We start from the raw sequence: 18,366 nt of genomic DNA on the forward strand, positions 1-18,366 counted from the left end.
GGGCGATCAGACTACCCCCCTTTTTTCCCCACTAGGGGGATGTCCTGCTGGGGGGGTCTGATCGCCGCCGGCCATCTGCGTTTTGCGGGGGGGGGCTTCTCAAAGCCCCCCTCCGCAGCCATTTCTGCCCTCACGCTCCTTACCTCCCTCCCTCTCTCCGTAATGCGCAGGATTATCATATGCCGGCGATCCCCGGCCAATCAGAGGCCGGGGATCGCCGATCTGCCTTACGGCACTGCTGCGCAGCAGCGCCGTATGATGTAAACAGGGGGGATTTCTTCCCCACCTGTTTACATTTTGCCGGAGAGCTGCGATCGGCGGCTCTCCGGCTGTTCACGGAGACACCCTCCGTGAACTGACATGGAAAGTCCGCTCGATCGAGCAGCCGTTTCCATGGTAACCCGCAGACGACCAGTTTACGCCAATCGGCGTTAGCTGGTCGTCAAGAGGTTAAAAAAAGCTGCATCCCTAAGGTAACTTTTTTTTTATGCTGACATTTTTCTTTTCTACAATAACTATAGTTATACAGACAGGAGCGAGAAGGTAGGGGTTAAAATTGGGTATATTGTTTTATTAACATTTGTAGGTGTATTTTTATTTTTGGCCACCAGATGTCCTCATACAATCCTTAGTGCTGCAGCACTACAGGAAGTAGTGAAGAGATGTTAATCATGGAGGTGTGGGGGACCCCAACAACTAACCTTGCCTTCCTCCGAAAAAGGCGACTATACTTCAAATCAGGTGTTTTTGTTACTATATTTTCTATTGTGAAGATTATGAAGGCCACACCAGTGGCGTAGCTAGAGATCATCGTTCGGGCCCCATAGCAAAATGTTCATGAGGCCCTCAGATATAGGCACTCTTGAGCAATGCCACCTGTCCCTACCCTATGGATATGACTTTATTAGGCAATTTACATTCTCATACAATCAACACTGCACATAGTTCATGGGCACTGAGACAAAGTCTGAAGGTGGAGAAACACAAGAAAGTTAATGGTGAATACATGAAGTACCCACTGGGCCCCCTCTTCTCCAGGGCCCCATAGCAGCTGCTATGACTATTGCTACACCCTTGGACGCTTGTTTTATGACCCCTGTGAGTTGGGCCCCCAGGCCGTGAAGGGCACCAAAGGGAGGGAAGGGGTGTGAACATCAAAGTTTTTTCTGGGAGGCCCAATTAATTGTAATTACGCCACTGGTTGAGAAAATGCTGATTGCACCGAACCCTTTAATTTACATTGTGCCTGTTTTACACTACTATTTGCATCACTAGCTGTATGAAATCAGTTTACAGAAAGATTGTTTTTCCTAAATGAGCATTTATAAAACACTGGCATTTCCTTAGGGCTTGTTCACACTGCAGGCGGTTTGTTTTTTTCCAGCCACATGCGGATTTTCAAAAATGCCCCCCGACCACGTGGCCAATAAATGTCTATGAGAAGGTTCATATCAGCGCTTATCGTTTGCGTTGCGGGTAGGAAAGCGGTGTGTGTTCCATTTTCTGGGCGATTCCACGTCAATAGAAAGTATAGGAAAATCAGAAAACACGTACCAAAATGCGCAATAAGGCGATTGCACACGCGGATTTTCTTCCGCGGATATTTAAACTAAAAGTGTTTCCGGGTCAGCCTGCACTTCCTGTTTGATGTTCAAAATTTTTCCATTGCTTTATGACAAAAGGCATCTTGATTATAAAGATACCTGCAAGACCAATGGGGCCTGGGCTAGTATCACTGCTTATTTTGTTGAAGAATGTGTGGGAGCAATTGTCAGAAAAAAGCAAGGCAGAGAAAAGTTATTTATTTTTTTTATTACTTTACATATGTAAGGATGGTTATGTTTAACCACTTGCAGACCGCCCACTACCTATGGACGTCGGCAAAGTGGCACGCCCAGGACCGCCTAGCGCCCATAGGCGTCGGGTCCTGGACAAAGATTGCGGGCAATCGCGCACAATGGCCGGCATTAGGCTCCACCCACCCAAGCCAATTAACAGCGCCGGCGGGTTAACCCCCGATCTGCCGCATAGAAAACGTATAATACGCTTTGTAATGTATACAAAGCATATTATACAGGCTGCCTCCTGCCCTGGTGGTCCCAGTGATCGAGGGACCACCAGGGCAGGAGGCAGCCCCCCTGGTAAGCGCGCACGCGCACACACACAGATCTGGCCCCCCTCCCCCCCCCTGATCGCCCACAGCACCCCTCAGACCCTCCCCTGATCACCCCCTCACACCCGTTTGCACCCAATCACCCATCAATCACTCATGTCACTATCTGTCGACGCTTTTTTTTAGATTAGGTCCTAAACTGCCCCCTGGGGGCTCCTGATCATCCCCCCCCACACCCTATGATCCTCCCCAGAGCCGACGTGTACTGTATACATCTAACCTCCCTTGTAATCACCCACTGATCACCTGTCAAACCCTCATCAATCACCCCGTCACCACCACCCATCAGCTCAGACCCAAACCTGCCCCTTGCGGGCACCTAATCACCCGCCCACACCGTCAGATCACCAGCAGACCCGCCCTCAGATCACATCCCAAGTGCATTGTTCACATCTGTTCTCCCCTCTAATTACCCACTGATCACCCATCAATCACCCCGTCACTGCTACCCATCAGATCAGACCCTAATCTGCCCCTTGCGGGCACCGAATTACCCACTCACACCCTCCGATCGCCCTCAGACCCCCCCCCCCCATATCACCTTCCCAGTGCATTATTTACATGTTTTCCCCTCTAATCACCCATCACTGCTACCCATCATACCAGACCCTCATCTGCCCTTGCGGGCACCCAATCACCCACCCACACCCTCAGATCGCCCACAGACCCCCTTTGCCAGTGCATTGCTTGCATCTATTCTCCCCTCTATCACACCCTGATCACCTATCAATCACCCCCTGTCACTGCTACCCATCAGTTCAGACCCTAATCTGCCCCCTGCGGACACCCAAAAATACCCGCCCACACCCTCAGATCCCCCCTGATCACCTCGCCAGTGCATTGCTTGCATCTATTCTCCCCTCTAATCACACCCTGATCACCTATCACGGCTACCCATCAGATCAGACCCTAATCTGCTCCTTGCGAGCACCCAAACACCCGCCCACTCCCTCAGACCCCCCCTCATCACCTCCCCAGTGCATTATTTACATCTGTTCTCCCCTCTAATCACCCCGTCACTGCTACCCATTATACTCATCAGATCAGACCCTCATCTGCCCCTTGCAGGCACCCAATCACCCACCCACACCCTCAGACCCCCCTCCTCCCCCCCAGTGCATTGCTTACATCTATTCCCCCCCTCTAATCACACCTTGAGACACCCATCAATCACCTCCTGTCACCCCCTAGCATACCCACCCATCAGATCAGGCCCTAATTTGCCCCGTGTGGGCTCCTGATCACTCGGCCAAACCCTCAGATCCCCTTCCAATCACCTCCCCAGTGCATTGATTGCATCTATTCTCCCCTCTAATCACCCCTTGAGACACCCAACAATCACCTCCTGTCACCCCTTAGCACTCCTATCGATCAGATCAGGCCCTAATCTGCCCCCTGCGGGCTTCTGATCACCCGGCCAAACCCTCACCCACCCCACCCCAGTGACTTTTTTTTCTGATCACTGCTGGACTCTACGACTTAATCGTGGCCGAGACCAACCGTTATGCCACACAATACGCAACCGCCAATCTAAGAAGCTACCATGCCCAGCCTTTTCGGTGGAAACCACTCCAAGTTTCCGAACGTAACATTTTTTTGGGGCCTTCTCCTCAACATGGGTCTAGTCAAAAATAATGTATTGCAGTCTTATTGGTCTATGCACCCAATACACCACATGCCCATGTTCTCTGCTGCCATGTCCAGGTCACGATTTGAGAACATCCTGCGCTTCAGTGCCAATACAACCTGTCATCTAAGAGGCCACCCTGCTTATGACCGGTTCCACAAAATTCGGCCCCTCAGACCACCGGTCATCAAAATTTGCAGATGCTTATACCCCTGAACAGTCATTTTGAGTCATTTAGTTTCCAGACTACTCTTCACGGTTTTGAGCCCCTAAAATGCCAGGGCAGTATAGGAACCCCACAAGTGACCCCATTTTAGAAAGAAGACACCCCAAGGTATTCCGTTAGGTGTATGGTGAGTTCATAGAAGATTTAATTTTTTGTCACAAGTTAGTGGAAAATGACACTTTGTGAAAAAAAAAAAAATCAATTTCCGCTAACTTGTGACAAAAAAATAAAATCTTCCATGAACTCACCATACTCCTAACGGAATACCTTGGCGTGTCTTTTCTAAAATGGGGTCACTTGTGGGGTTCCTATACTGCCTTGGCATTTTAGGGGCCCTAAAGCGTGAGGAGTAGTCTAGAAACCAAATACCTCAAAATGACCTGTGAAATCCTAAGGCTACTTTCACACCAAGACGTTGCGTTTTAGGGGACGTTAAGGTCGCATAACCTGCCCCTAATGCCACGCATGGTGGTGTTGAAGTTGGACGTCAGATTGAGCCGCGTTATGAGGCTCTCAAAGCAGCCACTCCAGGATAGTGATGGGAAGTCCGGATCTTTTTAAAGATTCGGATCATTCGAATCGGATCATTGAAAAGATCCGGATCTTTGAACCAAATCATTTTACTAGGGAAGCAGACTGGGGGTGAAATGACTAGCAGGACAGGACTTTCCCTGCACTGTACATTCTGTATGTTCCTGTTTCTTCCAGACATCCACTGTGAACCGAATCTTTCATTGTGATGATCCGGATTCAACTCACAAAAAAGATCGGGATCAAATGAACAATTCGTTCATGATCCGGACAACACAAGTCCCACCACGAGTCACCACAGTGCAGTGAATATTAGCCATGTGGCTAGTCACTGAGCATGTGCAAACAATCTAACGCAGCTCTATAGGGGTATAACATACAGCATGCTGCACTTTCTGCGTTATACCCTAACGCAACGTGTGCACTGTGAACAGCACATTGGTTTTACAGTGCTGTGAGTTAGGCTGCGTTACTGGCTGCTATAACGTGGGACTTTAAAAGGGGCACTGAAGAGAGAGCTATATGGAGGCTGTCATGTTTATTTCTTTTTAATCCATACCAGTTGCCTGGCAGCCCTGCTGGTCTATTTCTCTGCAGTAGTATCTGAATAAAACCAGAAACAACCATGCAGCTAGTCTTGTCAGATCTGACTTTAAAGTCTGAACCACTGAAACACCTGATCTGCTGAATGTTTGTTCAGGGGCTATGGTTAATAGTATTAGAGGCAGAGGTTCAGCAGGGCTGCCAGGCAACTGGTATTGCTTAAAAGCAAATAAACATGACAGCCTCCATATACCGCTCTCTTCAGTTCCCCTTTAACGTCCCACTGTGAAACCAGCCTAAAGGTACTCATAGGACGTTGGGCCCCTTAGCGCACCTAGGCTGCAAAAAAAGTGCCACACATGTGGTATCGCCGTACTCCGGAGTAGTAATATAATGTATTTTGGGGTGTATTTTTACACATACCCATGCTGGGTGGGAGTAATATCTCTCTAAATGGACAATTGTGCGTAATAAAATTTTTTTTTTACAGAGATATTTCTCCCACCCAGCATGGGTATGTGTGCCTCTTATGCTGGGCATATACGGTTCGTTTGTGTCCTTATCAATCGAGCCGCTGATGGCTCAATTGATAACATCCGACAGGTCAGATGACCCACAGGATAGATTCCCCGCTCAATCCCCGCAGGCGGACAATAGCGGGGAATCGAGCGGCTGATAAAGAATGCCCGCGCAGACGAGCGGGGATCTATCCACGCTGGCTCGATACCGGCGCATTCTCGAACAGTCTATGCCCAGCATTAGTGAATACTTTGGGATGTCTTCTTTCCAAAATGGGGTCATTTATACTATCCTGGAATTCTAGCATCTCATGAAACATGACAGGTGCTCAGAGAAGTCAGAGATGCTTCAAAATGGGAAAATTCACTTTTCGCACCATGGTTTGTAAACGCTATAACTTTTACCCAAACCAATAAATACACTTATTGGATTTTTTTTTTAATCAAAGACCTGTAGCACAATAAATTTGGACAAAAATGTATATAGAAATTTTACTTTATTTGAAACATGTCAGCACAGAAAGTAAAAAAAACAAAAACAAAAAAAAAACCATTTGACAAAATTCATGTCTTTTTTGATGAATAAAAACTAAAACTCGCAGCAGCAATCAAATAGCACCAAAAGAAAGCTGTATTATGACAAGAAAAGGAGGTTAAAGTCATTTAGATAGTAGGTTGTATGACCGAGCAATAAACAGTTAAAGCTGCAGTGGTCTGAATGGAAAAAAAAAGTGTCTGGTCCGCAGTCCTAAAGTGGTTAATTGAAGAAGGCAATACTTATGAGGTTAGAAGATGCATAACGACTGCAATAGGCCTCAGAACCAGATACATGTGTGTGGCATGTACTGCACTGTCTTTTAAATGCTTGTTAAAGAGAGTCTGAAGCGAGAATAGATCTCGCTTCAGACCTCATATATAGCAGGGGCACGTGTGCCCCTGCTAAAACGCCGCTATTCCGCGGCTTAATGGGGGTCCCTGTCCCCCCAAACCCCCTCCGTGCAGCGGGGGAGCGCTTCCTGGTTGGGGCAGGGCTAACCGCCGCAGCCCTGCCCCACACGCGTCTGTCAGCACGTATCTCCGCCTCTCCCCCGCCCCTCTCAGTCTTCCTTCACTGAGAGGGGCGGGGGAGAGGCGGCGATGCGCGTCTGATAGACGCGACTGGAGGCAGGGCTGCAGCCGTTAGCCCTGCCTCCAGGAAGAGTTTTCCCTGCGACCAACTTTCCGACCATCTTTTGCGGGGGGTGGGTTGGGGGTGAAGGGACCCCCGTTAAGCCGCGGGATAGCGGCGTTTTAGCAGGGGCACACGTGCCCCCGCTATATATGACAGCTGAAGCGAGATTTAGTCTCGCTTCAGTGTCTCTTTAATAGTATTATTTGTGCCCACTTACAGCAAATAATGCAGGATTTTCAATGTGTGTAACATATATATTTTTATTTATTTTAACCTGCAGTGTGGAATAGTATGTTATAAGGCAATATGCTGAAATGTGCCTCTTTATCATCATCATGGTAAGCAATGTCCCATTGATAACACTCACATACCCTCTACTTGTTAGCAACAATGGCAAATGTGTTTTTCTCAAATTCCATTTTTTTTGTACATGTTGAAATCATGCAAATTAACCCAAAATGATTCAATCTGTGAAAGGCCTCATCTAGGAAGGTGCAGTGATAGGCAGCTGCATGGGTGTTAAGCCAATGCCATGGCCCATGGATGTGAAGCTGTCTCTCCATACACACAGGTGTAAAACACAATGCTTTGGCTGTTGGCCTTCAGCTACCTGTATGTACAGTGTAGTGCTACTTCTGCATGTCCTGTTGCTAGTAATCACCATATTTAAATAAATTAGTGACATTAACCTTTTGGGGTCCAACTTAGTTTGAATCTATGGGGTGGGAAGGAACCATACGAAAAAGAGCCGAACATGCCCATGCACTCCCCACACAGCCCATCCACACATCACCACCAGTTACACATTATGTGTCACACAGAGGTAAACCCAGCTATCAGTACAGAAAATCTAGAAGAGGCAGGAGTCGAGCAGAATATGATGATATGAAAATGGTCACTTGCATTGAAAAAGCTGTCACAAATATGGAAAAAAAGAAATGAAGCTTTGGATGCACTGAATGAGCCCTGTACTCAATTCCTTTGAGTCTCGTACAATCTTCGCAAAAACTTCCTGATGAGAAATTGTTGCTAGCTAAACCTGATATGCTTGTTTTGAAGAGTTTTGAAGAAATATATAAACGCCAGACTCACCTTTGCAAAAACGAAAACAGTGCAGATTATGGCCATAGTCATATGGGTCAACATCATGAGCCATACAGGCACCCAGTACATCAACCTTACTATAGTCAACCTGTCTTTCCCAATGCCTATGTCATCACACGAATGGGTAGATGCCCTGCCCACTCTACCCCATAGGACGTAGTATACATAAATTAAACGTAAGGCTCTGCCCCCCCAGTCTTTTGTCCTCGGAGCTCACCTCAGGGACGTAGGTTTTTTTTTGTTTAGGTCTTTCTAGATCTACTTTGGAAAAATCTATTTTTAATTTTTACCCCCTATCCGCTGTTTTTACAGCGCTTATGGATTGGTGGCCTCGGCCAATCCCCCCTCCCCCCCTATAAGGCTATAAATTAGCTGGGGTAGAGCCTGACAGTTTGCTGGAGTACTGCGGGCTGGGCGTGTATCCGTACAGTCTAAATGGCTGGGGTCAGTGCCTAAAGTAAATACCTGGTGGTCCGCTAATAGCGGTATTTTGTTTCAGGCTGTGGAATCCTTCCTCTCTCTCTCGGATGGCGTGCGCTCCATTGGCGGCGCCTGCGTTCCACACCTCCTAGGCCTAGTGTTCCGCAGGATGTGACGTCAAACCGGCTACGTTCATTGGCCGGAGTGGCTGGAGGGGCGGGGAGGAAGCCGGAAAAGTTTTAAACGGGCGGCGCGGCGTTCTTCGCGCTGTCAGCAGAAGTCTGTACGTCGGCTCCTGCTCCCCGCCCGGCACTCAGCTGAGGGCTCCTTAGCGCTGCTGGCTATCCGGACCATCCGAAATTGGAGGCAATATGAGCTCTGCGGAGCGTCTGCCTATTGAGGAGGATGTGCAGATTATTCACCAGACAGTACCAGGTATGGCCATCCGAGAGCAGTGCAGTAGCCTTCTGTAGTTTTTTCTCTGAACTGTCTAGACTATACATTGTTCATCTCTTCCTTACAGCTAATTCAGCTGAGCCTATGGATTCCACAGCCACGACTTCAAACCAGCCTCGGGCAGAAAGGTAGGGGGTATTCAGGTAGGTTCTTGCCCGCAACTCTGAGTGCAAACTAACACCAGTTTTTTCTCTATTTGACCAGCCCCAGGAAGCATCGTAACAAGAGCAAGAAGTCTCGAAGCAGATCAAAGTCGCGGAAACGCGATCAGGAACACTACCACGACCGAGAGAGGAGTCGATCACCTCATACACACAGATCAGGCTCCCCAACTCGAAGAAGCAGGAGATGTTGGGCTTGTGATAGAGACGTATTACCAGGAAAGACTGTGTCAAAAGTGCTTTTCAGAGATGTCATCAGAACCACAACAAACACCAATGGATGTGTCTCAACTAATTAAGACGGCAGTCCAAGATTCAATGAGGGAATATCTAGCTTCTGTACCACCTCAGCCTTCAAGTTCACAACAACAACCAATACCGATAGAGGATGATTTTCAAGCTGCAGGGTTTGACTTTACTCTGGTAGAGCCCTACGTATGCTCAGTCAGAGAGGCCATACAGTGGCAAGATACGGAAGATGAAGACGGCTCAGAGAGGCCGAAGAAAAAAGAATACTACTCACACTTAAGGAAAAAAATGCACCCCCTTTCCATTTATGGATGAGATAACGGAGGTGATCAATGAAGAATGGGACAAAATTGACAAGAGACCCCCGTTGAGTAATCGGCTAAATAAACTATACCCGATCAAGGAGGAAAAACAAAAAAAAAAACAAAAAAAAAAAAGCTTTCCAACAGTCTAGATTTCAGCAGTCAAAGTATCGCAACACGCGCTCCTACAGACCGGGACGTGAGTACCGGAGGAATTGGCAAAACTCCCAACCGACTCTACATAAGATCAACAGGCAGAAGTCAACACCGTCTTCTCAAGGACAGCAGAAGTCCTTTTAATGGTGTCTCCGCCCAGACTTGTCCGGTCGGGAGAAGATTGAAGGACTTCGGACAAGTGTGGGCGGACAACATCAGCAACCCCTGGGTACTGGAGGACAGTAATGCAGGGTCATCGATGGAAGTTCATAGGGAAACCACCTCCATCCCACTTTACCCCGACAAATATTCCAACGTCGGAGGAGAAGAAACTTATTCTCAATCAGTACATCGAGACGTTACTATTAAAGGAGGCTATAATTCCAGTACCAGAGGGGTCAGCAGGGAGAGGTTTCTACTCCCCGCTATTCTTTGTCCGCAAGAAGTCGGGAGATTGGCGCCCGGTTCTGGACCTGAGACAGTTAAACAGGCGCATACGTCTTGGAAGATTCAAGATGGAAACTTTTCAGACCATCACAAGATCAGTTATGATATCGGATTGGATGATATCTGTCGACTTGGAGGACGCTTATTTACACGTCCCCATACACCAGGACTTTCAGAAATATCTAAGGTTCGCTGTAGGTCCACAGCATTTCCAGTTTACATGTCTCCCATTTGGGATAAGCACAGCACCACGAACATTTTCGAAGATTCTGTTAGCGGTGGTCGCATTCCTGAGAGTCAAGGGTCTTTGTCTGTTCCAATACCTGGACGATCTGCTGCTTCTGGCTCAGGACAGGGAATTACTATTGCTACACAAACAAATGCTCCTTCAGACACTTCAAACCTTTGGATGGAAGATAAACTTCACTAAGAGCCAGCTGCTGCCCACGCAAAATATGATATTTTTAGGAGCGCTTTTCAAGACCCAGGAGAACAAGCTACTTCTACCGGAAGACAAGATACTAACAGTGTTAATGAGAGTTCAACAAACACTTCCCAAAAGAACTCTAACAGCAAGACAGTGTCTCAGTCTTATAGGTTATCTCACGTCAACCATACCTATGGTCAGATGGGCCCAGTGGCATAGTCGCCCGTTCCAGTGGGGGTTCCTCAAACAATGGAACAACCGTCAAATGGATCAGGTTATTCAAATGACAGCCCCGATGAAATACAGCTTGGAATGGTGGAATACACAGTCCAATCTCAGGAAAGGTCATCTAATCCAACCTGGTCCAGTGACCATAATTACATCGGACGCGAGCCAGAAGGGTTGGGGTGCTCACTATCTAACATATTCAGTGCAGGGAACATGGAGTACCCCACAGCAGCAAACTTCTGCAAATCTATTAGAAATGGAAGCAGCGCTTCAGGCTTTATACAAATTCCGAGATCTCATTCTAGGGAAATCAATAATGATGAGGATGGACAATCGCACAGCTGTCTCGTATATAAGGAGACAGGGTGGTACAAGGAGCTTTAACTTATTACTGCAGACAGAAAAGATATTCCAATTTGCGGAGAACAACTTGTGGAATATAACAGCTGTTTATATCCCCGGTCCTCAGAACATAAGAGCGGATTATCTGAGCAGGTATCAGATGGACAACTCCGAATGGAGTCTTTCCCGGGAGGTATATCTGTGGATTTGCAACCAGTTTGAGTTTCCACAAATAGATCTAATGGCAACGGCGAAGAACTCAAAATGCATCAGATTCATCTCCAGGTACCCCTGCAGTCAGGCAGTGGCGACGGATGCAATAACAGCCCCGTGGGAATTCAGGATAGGCTATGTCTTTCCTCCAATGGCGATGATTCCACACTTGCTAATACGATTACTGAGGGAGAGAGTTACACTAATCGCAATACTGCCATTCTGGCCGAACAGGCCGTGGTTCTCCCTACTTTGGGACTTGAAGTTACAGTCTCCTTTTCCTCTCCCCAACAGGCCGGACTTGCTACAGCAGGGGGCGATACATCATCCCGATCCTCGGAAGCTGAATCTTATGGCGTGGATATTGAGGGGAAAAGGTTTCAAGCACTAGGCTGTTCACCGGCGGTTATTCAGACACTGTTACAATCCAGAAGACCGTCGACCAATGCAACCTATTCACGCATTTGGAATAGATTCAGGGAGTTTGCTCAAGAGGAAAGTTTCGACCCACTGAGCCCCCAACCTCATCACGTACTATCGTTTCTACAGAGGGGCCTTGACAAGGGGTTGGCCTATCATACCATCAAGTGCCACATCTCAGCCATCTCTGCCTTGACAGGTGCACCATGGGGTAACCATCCCCTACTAAAGCAATTCATTAAGGGTGTATTAAAATTAAGAAAAAATTTAAGGAAAAATTTATTTCCAAAGTGGGATCTTCCACTTGTACTACAGGCATTATCAAGGAAACCATTTTTTTCCCATTCAAGATTGTTCCTTGTGGAATCGAACGTTGAGATCGCTATTCTTAGTAGCAGTAGCCTCGGCACGTAGAGTGTCGGAAATACAAGCATTGGAATGGGAAGAACCAAACTTAACGTTTTTTCCTGACCGGGTAGTACTTCGTCCTATTCAGGGCTTCCTGCCAAAGGTCACAACAGCATATCACTTAAATCAGGACTGGACATTACCAGTGTTGCTACAGGAGGATTCAGAGACCACACATCCATTGGACATTGCGGAGACTTTAAAGGCTTATCTGCAGGCTACCAGAGACTTTAGAAGTACGGAAAGACTTTGGGTTATCCCAACAGGATATAAGAAGGGTCAGCCAGCTTCCACCAGGACAGTGGCAGCTTGGTTGGTGAAGGCAATCCAGACTGCTTATAGATCAGCAGGATTAAGCCCACCGGAACAGATAGTAGCACACTCAACTCGTAGTGTCTCAACATCCTGGGCAGCAATGAACAGGGTCCCGGCTGAAAAAATCTGCCAAGCTGCTAACTGGTCAAAAATCAATACCTTCATGAAACATTATAGGTTAGATGTGACTGCTCAGTCCTCAGCACAGTTTGGTAGAGCAGTATTGAATGTAACCTCTGTATAAATAATTAATTAAAGAAGTGTGTGACAAGCAAATACTTCCCTACCTTCATTTCCTAGTTATATCCCATTCATGTGATGACATAGGCATTGGGAAAGCGGAAAATTGTTACTTACCTATCCGTAATTTTCCTTTCCCGATGCCTTATGTCATCACACAATGCCCTCCCTTCTTGTTAGCGTCGGTGATTCCGAGGGTGACGAGACTGGGGGGGCAGAGCCTTACGTTTAATTTATGTATACTACGTCCTATGGGGTAGAGTGGGCGGAGCATCTACCCATTCGTGTGATGACATAAGGCATCGGGAAAGGAAAATTACGGATAGGTAAGTAACAATTTTCCGCTATAACTCATCAGTACTCAATGCAAAGTATGCCACCTTATCCTCATATGTCTGCACAGCATTACTATCCACCCATCCAACCACCAATGCCTCCAAGAACATCCAGCCCACAAGAACCCTCACCTGACACACCAGTGTATACAGATCCAAGTGGTCAAGGTGGTGGTTACAAAAGGCCACACCAAGAGTTCCCAGCCAGTCAGACACACAGTATTGTTTGTGGATGATAATGTGTCCTACTTCCATTTAGGTTGCAAGTTAAAGTGACATTTTTTAACATGTCATTGTAAAACATTGTGTTGCTCATACTCTCAGTACAACATATAGGCTACATCAACATTGTAGTTCATTGTTAAAGTCTGGGACACAAATTGTCCTGCCCAAAAAAAAAATATATATTATGACAAGTGTACCATTGTCATTTGTTGGTTGCAAACATAATTGTTCCCGCTGTGAACTGTTTCTTTTGCTTTGCTAAAATGGCAGCCTTAAAGAGACTCTGAAGCGAGAATAATTCTCGCTTCAGAGCTCAGTTAGCAGGGGCACGTGTGCCCCTGCTAAACAGGGGTCCCTTCACCCCCAAACCCACCCCCGCAAGACTTGGTCGCAAAGTTGGTCGTGAAATGAGGCAGGGCTAACGGCTGCAGCCCTGCCTCCAGTCGCGTCTATCAGACGCGCATCACCGCCTCTTCCCCACCCCTCTCAGTGAAGGAAGACAGAGGGGCGGGGGAGAGGCGGAGGTACGCGTCTGAGAGACGCGCGGGAGGCAGGGCTGCGGCAGTTAGCCCTGCCTCAATGCGGAAGAGATTCCGCTCTATACGGGGGTGGGTTTGGGGGTGAAGGGACCCCCCGGTAAGCCGCGGGAAAGCGGTGGTTTAGCAGGGGCACACATGCCCCTGCTATCTATGAGGTCTGAAGCGAGATTTATTCTCGCTTCAGACTCTCTAAATAAAAACAAAAAAAATATATAAAATACAGAAAGGACCAAGGCTATTAGTTTATTGTTTTATTTTAAGTTAAAGTATTGCATGATGAAGAATGTGCCTGTGACTTTTGTAGAAGTGTGGGTAAAGTGGGTGCAAAGTGTTAGCCTATAGCTGTTGGTAAGGAAGTAGGTGTTAAACATGGTGATATTTGACTACTAATGGAGGTTCAATTGCCTCTGAGGGGACATTAAATACCTCACGTTATTACATAAATACATGCACAAAAAAAAAAAAAAACATGCAAACCAGCTGAGTATCAAACAGGTGTATACACTTTTTGTAATCCAAACATATACTCAGGAGCACCCACCAAGCTCAAAAAGTTTCAAGTGTGTGCCAAGAACCTGGCCCCTATACCACAAGGGGACAAAAAAATGCAGCAATTCCTGAAAAGATCGGTACCACACAAAAAAAGTTGTATTCATAAGCTCTTAAATCTTTATTCCAAAAAAAAAAAAAAAAAAAAAATAGACAAGGCAGTGGCAGCCTGCTGTTTCAGCTTAAAGTAGCCTTTCTCAAGTTGCCAAAGTAGTCAAATGCATATACACACACATTTTTCCTGCTTATATAGCTCTAACCACACCCATTTAGGGAGTTACCAACCAGGTAGGCAAGTGTGAGCGGAAGCCAGGCAGACCTGATGGGAAACTACGTTTCAAGAGACTACCAACCAAAACCCGTTTTCCAACTCACCAATCAGGAGATCCCTCTTATCTAGTCACCACCAGCTTGCTAACTCATCGCATAGTTTAATGCGCGTGATGCAGGTAAGATTCCAAAGTCTCACCACTAACTGAAGGATCCCTTTCCAAATAAATGGAAAACTTCTCTATACAGTGTCGCATCTCGTGTCGCCTTGTCCGTTGTACAACCCTATGGACAAAAAGCTCATCTGTAAAGCTTTTTGTTTTTCATTGCGCTAAGATGTTATTATACATGTTAATCAGGTCACCTCTCCGTTGCCTCTCCCCCCCCCAAGCTAAATAAGCCCAGTTTTTCCAACCTTTCTCAGTAAACGATATCTTCCATCCCTCTGATTTAGTTGCTGGTTTTTGTACCCATTCTAGGTCAATATCCTTTCTATAGTGTGGTGCCCAAAGCAATTTCCCATACTTCTAATGTGGCCTCAAAAGTTATTTATACAGAGGGAGTCATATGAGCATCTCAAGATATTTCCAGTTTTATGCATCCAAGAATTTTATTTGCTTTAGCTACTACTGCTTGAATTGTATACTATTACTCAACTTGTATTAACCAGTATTTCTTATACTACATGGAAGGGGGTAAAATTGGGCCGATATCTTTTAACTGTATGTAGCATGAGAGCATACTCTACTGTCTATTCTATTGAGCTGAACTCCCTATCAGATAAAACTATTTGCAATATGCTGCTCACAAAGATGCTGTACACATCACGGTCTGCAAAAGATCTGTTCCTGCAAAATGCATTCATAGTCTATGATATCTGCAAATCCACAGACACACCTTGTTTAAGGCCCAGTGCACACCCAAACCGCTAGCAGATCCACAAAACGCTAGCGGTTTTGGGTGCAGATGACAGTTTAGTCCAATTGCACACCGGGCGGATCTTGATGCGATCCGCCGGCCGCATCCGCCTCAACATCCGCATGGCTAATGTATCTCTATGGGCTGGTGCACACCGGCAGTTTGAGGTTTTTAGCAAACCGCAAACGTGCCTCTTGCTGCACGTTTGCGGTTTGCCTAAAACTCATTTTTGCAGGAATTGATCTTTTGCAGATACTGATCTTTTGAATATGTACAGCATCTTTGTGTGCAGCATCTTGCAAAGATCTTTATCTGATGGGGAGTTCAGCTCAATAGAATATACTGTGTAGAGTATGGCTCTCATACTACATGGAAGGGGGTAACATTGGTCCGATAACTTATTTATCTTTCAAGTATCCTTCTCTAAGCCTAATGTTGCCAGCTATATGCCATTTTATATGGCAATTTACCATTAGTATGTCCAATGTGCATGACTTTACATTTATCAATATTAAATTTCATCTGCCATGTGTCTGCCTATATGGCCATGTTGTCAAGATCCTGTTGTAATAGGTCACTATCCATCTTAGTGTTCATAATTCTGTATAATTGTGTATCTGCAAAGATGTCTGCATTACTCTGTATGCAGTCTACTAAATCTTAAAAGAAAACCCGAAGTGACATGAGACAGACATGTGTATGTACAGTGCCTAGAAAAACTAACTATGCTATGTTCGTTTTTTTCTCTCTCTCTGCCAGTTAAATATCAGGTATGTAAGTGGCTGACTCAGTCCTGACTCAGACAGGAAGTGACTAGTGTGACCCTCACTGATGAGAAATTCCATCTATAAACCATTTTCCTAGCAGAGAATGGCTTCTGAGATGGCTTCAGAGATAAAAAGGGGAATTTCTTCTCATTGAGGGTCAAACTGTAGTCAGGACTGAGTAAGCCACTTAACTTTCAGGCAGATTGGGGGGGGGGGGGGAAGAAAAAAGGAACAGCATAGTTGTGTGATAGGCACTGTACATACAAAGTTCCATCTCAGGTCACTTCAAGTATCCTTTACTAAATTAACAAGAAATTGGATCAAGTACTGATGGTGGCCCACTGCTAGCAGTTTCCCATTGAGTATTTTCTGTTACCACCATTCTGCCATCTATCCCTTAACCAGCACACTTTCTCCTAGCCCCTGTATCCTTAATCACCTCCTTACTCTTTGAGCTCCCCCCCCCCCCCCCCCCCCCCCAATATATTCCCAGGATTCCCCTGATTAGCTAACTACTCTGTGTAAACCCCATGTAGTCTCTTCTCCCCCCCCCCCCCCCCCAGTTTAAAAACCTCCTGCAATCTAACCATCTCCCCCAGCACAGCAGCAGCATCCTCCCCATTTTGGTGCAGACAGTCCCTACATTCGAGCCTGTAGCAGACTGAGAAGTTGGTGCAGGGAGGAAAAGGTTAACTGGGCAAACTTTTCAGCCACTTACTCCCTAAGCTACTGCTACCTTTCTGGAGAAGCATGTGGCACTGGCATTATTTTGGAAGCAGTCAACTTGGAGGTGCTTGCTATGAGTTTATCTCGATGCCCGAAATTTTTAGAACCTTCTCTTTCACTGTCACCGATACCAATGTGCACCAAGACAGCTGGGACCTTCCCAGCGCCACCCATCAATTTGCCTATGCCATCCACCACATGCCAAACCCCAGCACCTGGGAGACAACATTATCGTGATAGAGTCCCCCCACCAACATCTGCCTGGGCTTCTCTGCACTCCTACTTCCAAATAGACACTAAAGCTGTCTACAAATTCACCTATAAAGGGATTTGTCTTGCAACTCATTCCACAGGGGAAAAATATTGGGGGGGGGGGGACAATGGAAATGGCCATCATAAATCAATACATTGACTGACCCTGAAGCTCCTTACACAGAATTGAACTAGTGTATACAGTTGCTGCCCCCAATCCATCATGAGATTAGAGTTGCTTGATTGCTGGCCAAATGCATTAAGGTGCATACACACGTCGGATTTTTCCAAACGACCAGTCGTTTGGACATTTGAACGTCCAGTCATTTGGATGTCAAATAGGGCATGTGTAGGGTCAGTCATTCACCTGATCAGACTGGTTTTGACAGATCCGCTTGTTGATCGTTCAAATGCAGTCTTAGGTCGTTTGGAAAAATCAAACGTGTGTATGAGCTTTTACACACCCTCACTGGCACAGGATATCACTCAATCATCCCTCCTCAGGCAGAGTAATGATACCTAACTAGCAATATTCGTCATACATGTCTGCGAAGATTTAGAACCTTTTTCAATTGCAAATCACAAGTGCACAAAGGCCAAATGCAGGGATGGGCTTTCCAGTAATTCCAAGTAGCAAGCTGCTCGGAATTGAAGCGGTAATGAAGCGCTGATTAAACAGGTGTGATTGCAGGTGATAGGGGTTAAATTACCCAGAAGTCTGTAGGATAGTGTGTGCTCCATTCTGCATCATAGCCAAACTGCAAGCTGCGTTCCACAACTCACTACCGTGCTTCCTCTTTCCAGCTTGAAGGAGGCAGCACCGTAGTGAGTCATGCAACGTGGCTCACAGTTTTCCCTCAACACTTGCTCAGCAATTTGTGGTCAGCATGGGGGGGGGGGGGGAGAAATCCCTTTCAATTTCAGCAGGCAGTGTTTTGCCAACTCACCAATTCAAACACTGCATGGCAACACAGCAGAAAGGGGGCACCACAATTTGCCTGAAAGCACAGGTCCTTGTGATTAGCAAATCGCAAGCTCTCCTGGAAGAGGAACAATAGCCTTGCCAGAGTGGGGAAGTGTCAGAGCCTTAAAGGACAACGGTAACAAA

Source organism: Hyperolius riggenbachi, chromosome 11 (assembly GCF_040937935.1).
Source record: "Hyperolius riggenbachi isolate aHypRig1 chromosome 11, aHypRig1.pri, whole genome shotgun sequence".
NCBI classification, from domain to species: domain Eukaryota; kingdom Metazoa; phylum Chordata; class Amphibia; order Anura; family Hyperoliidae; genus Hyperolius; species Hyperolius riggenbachi.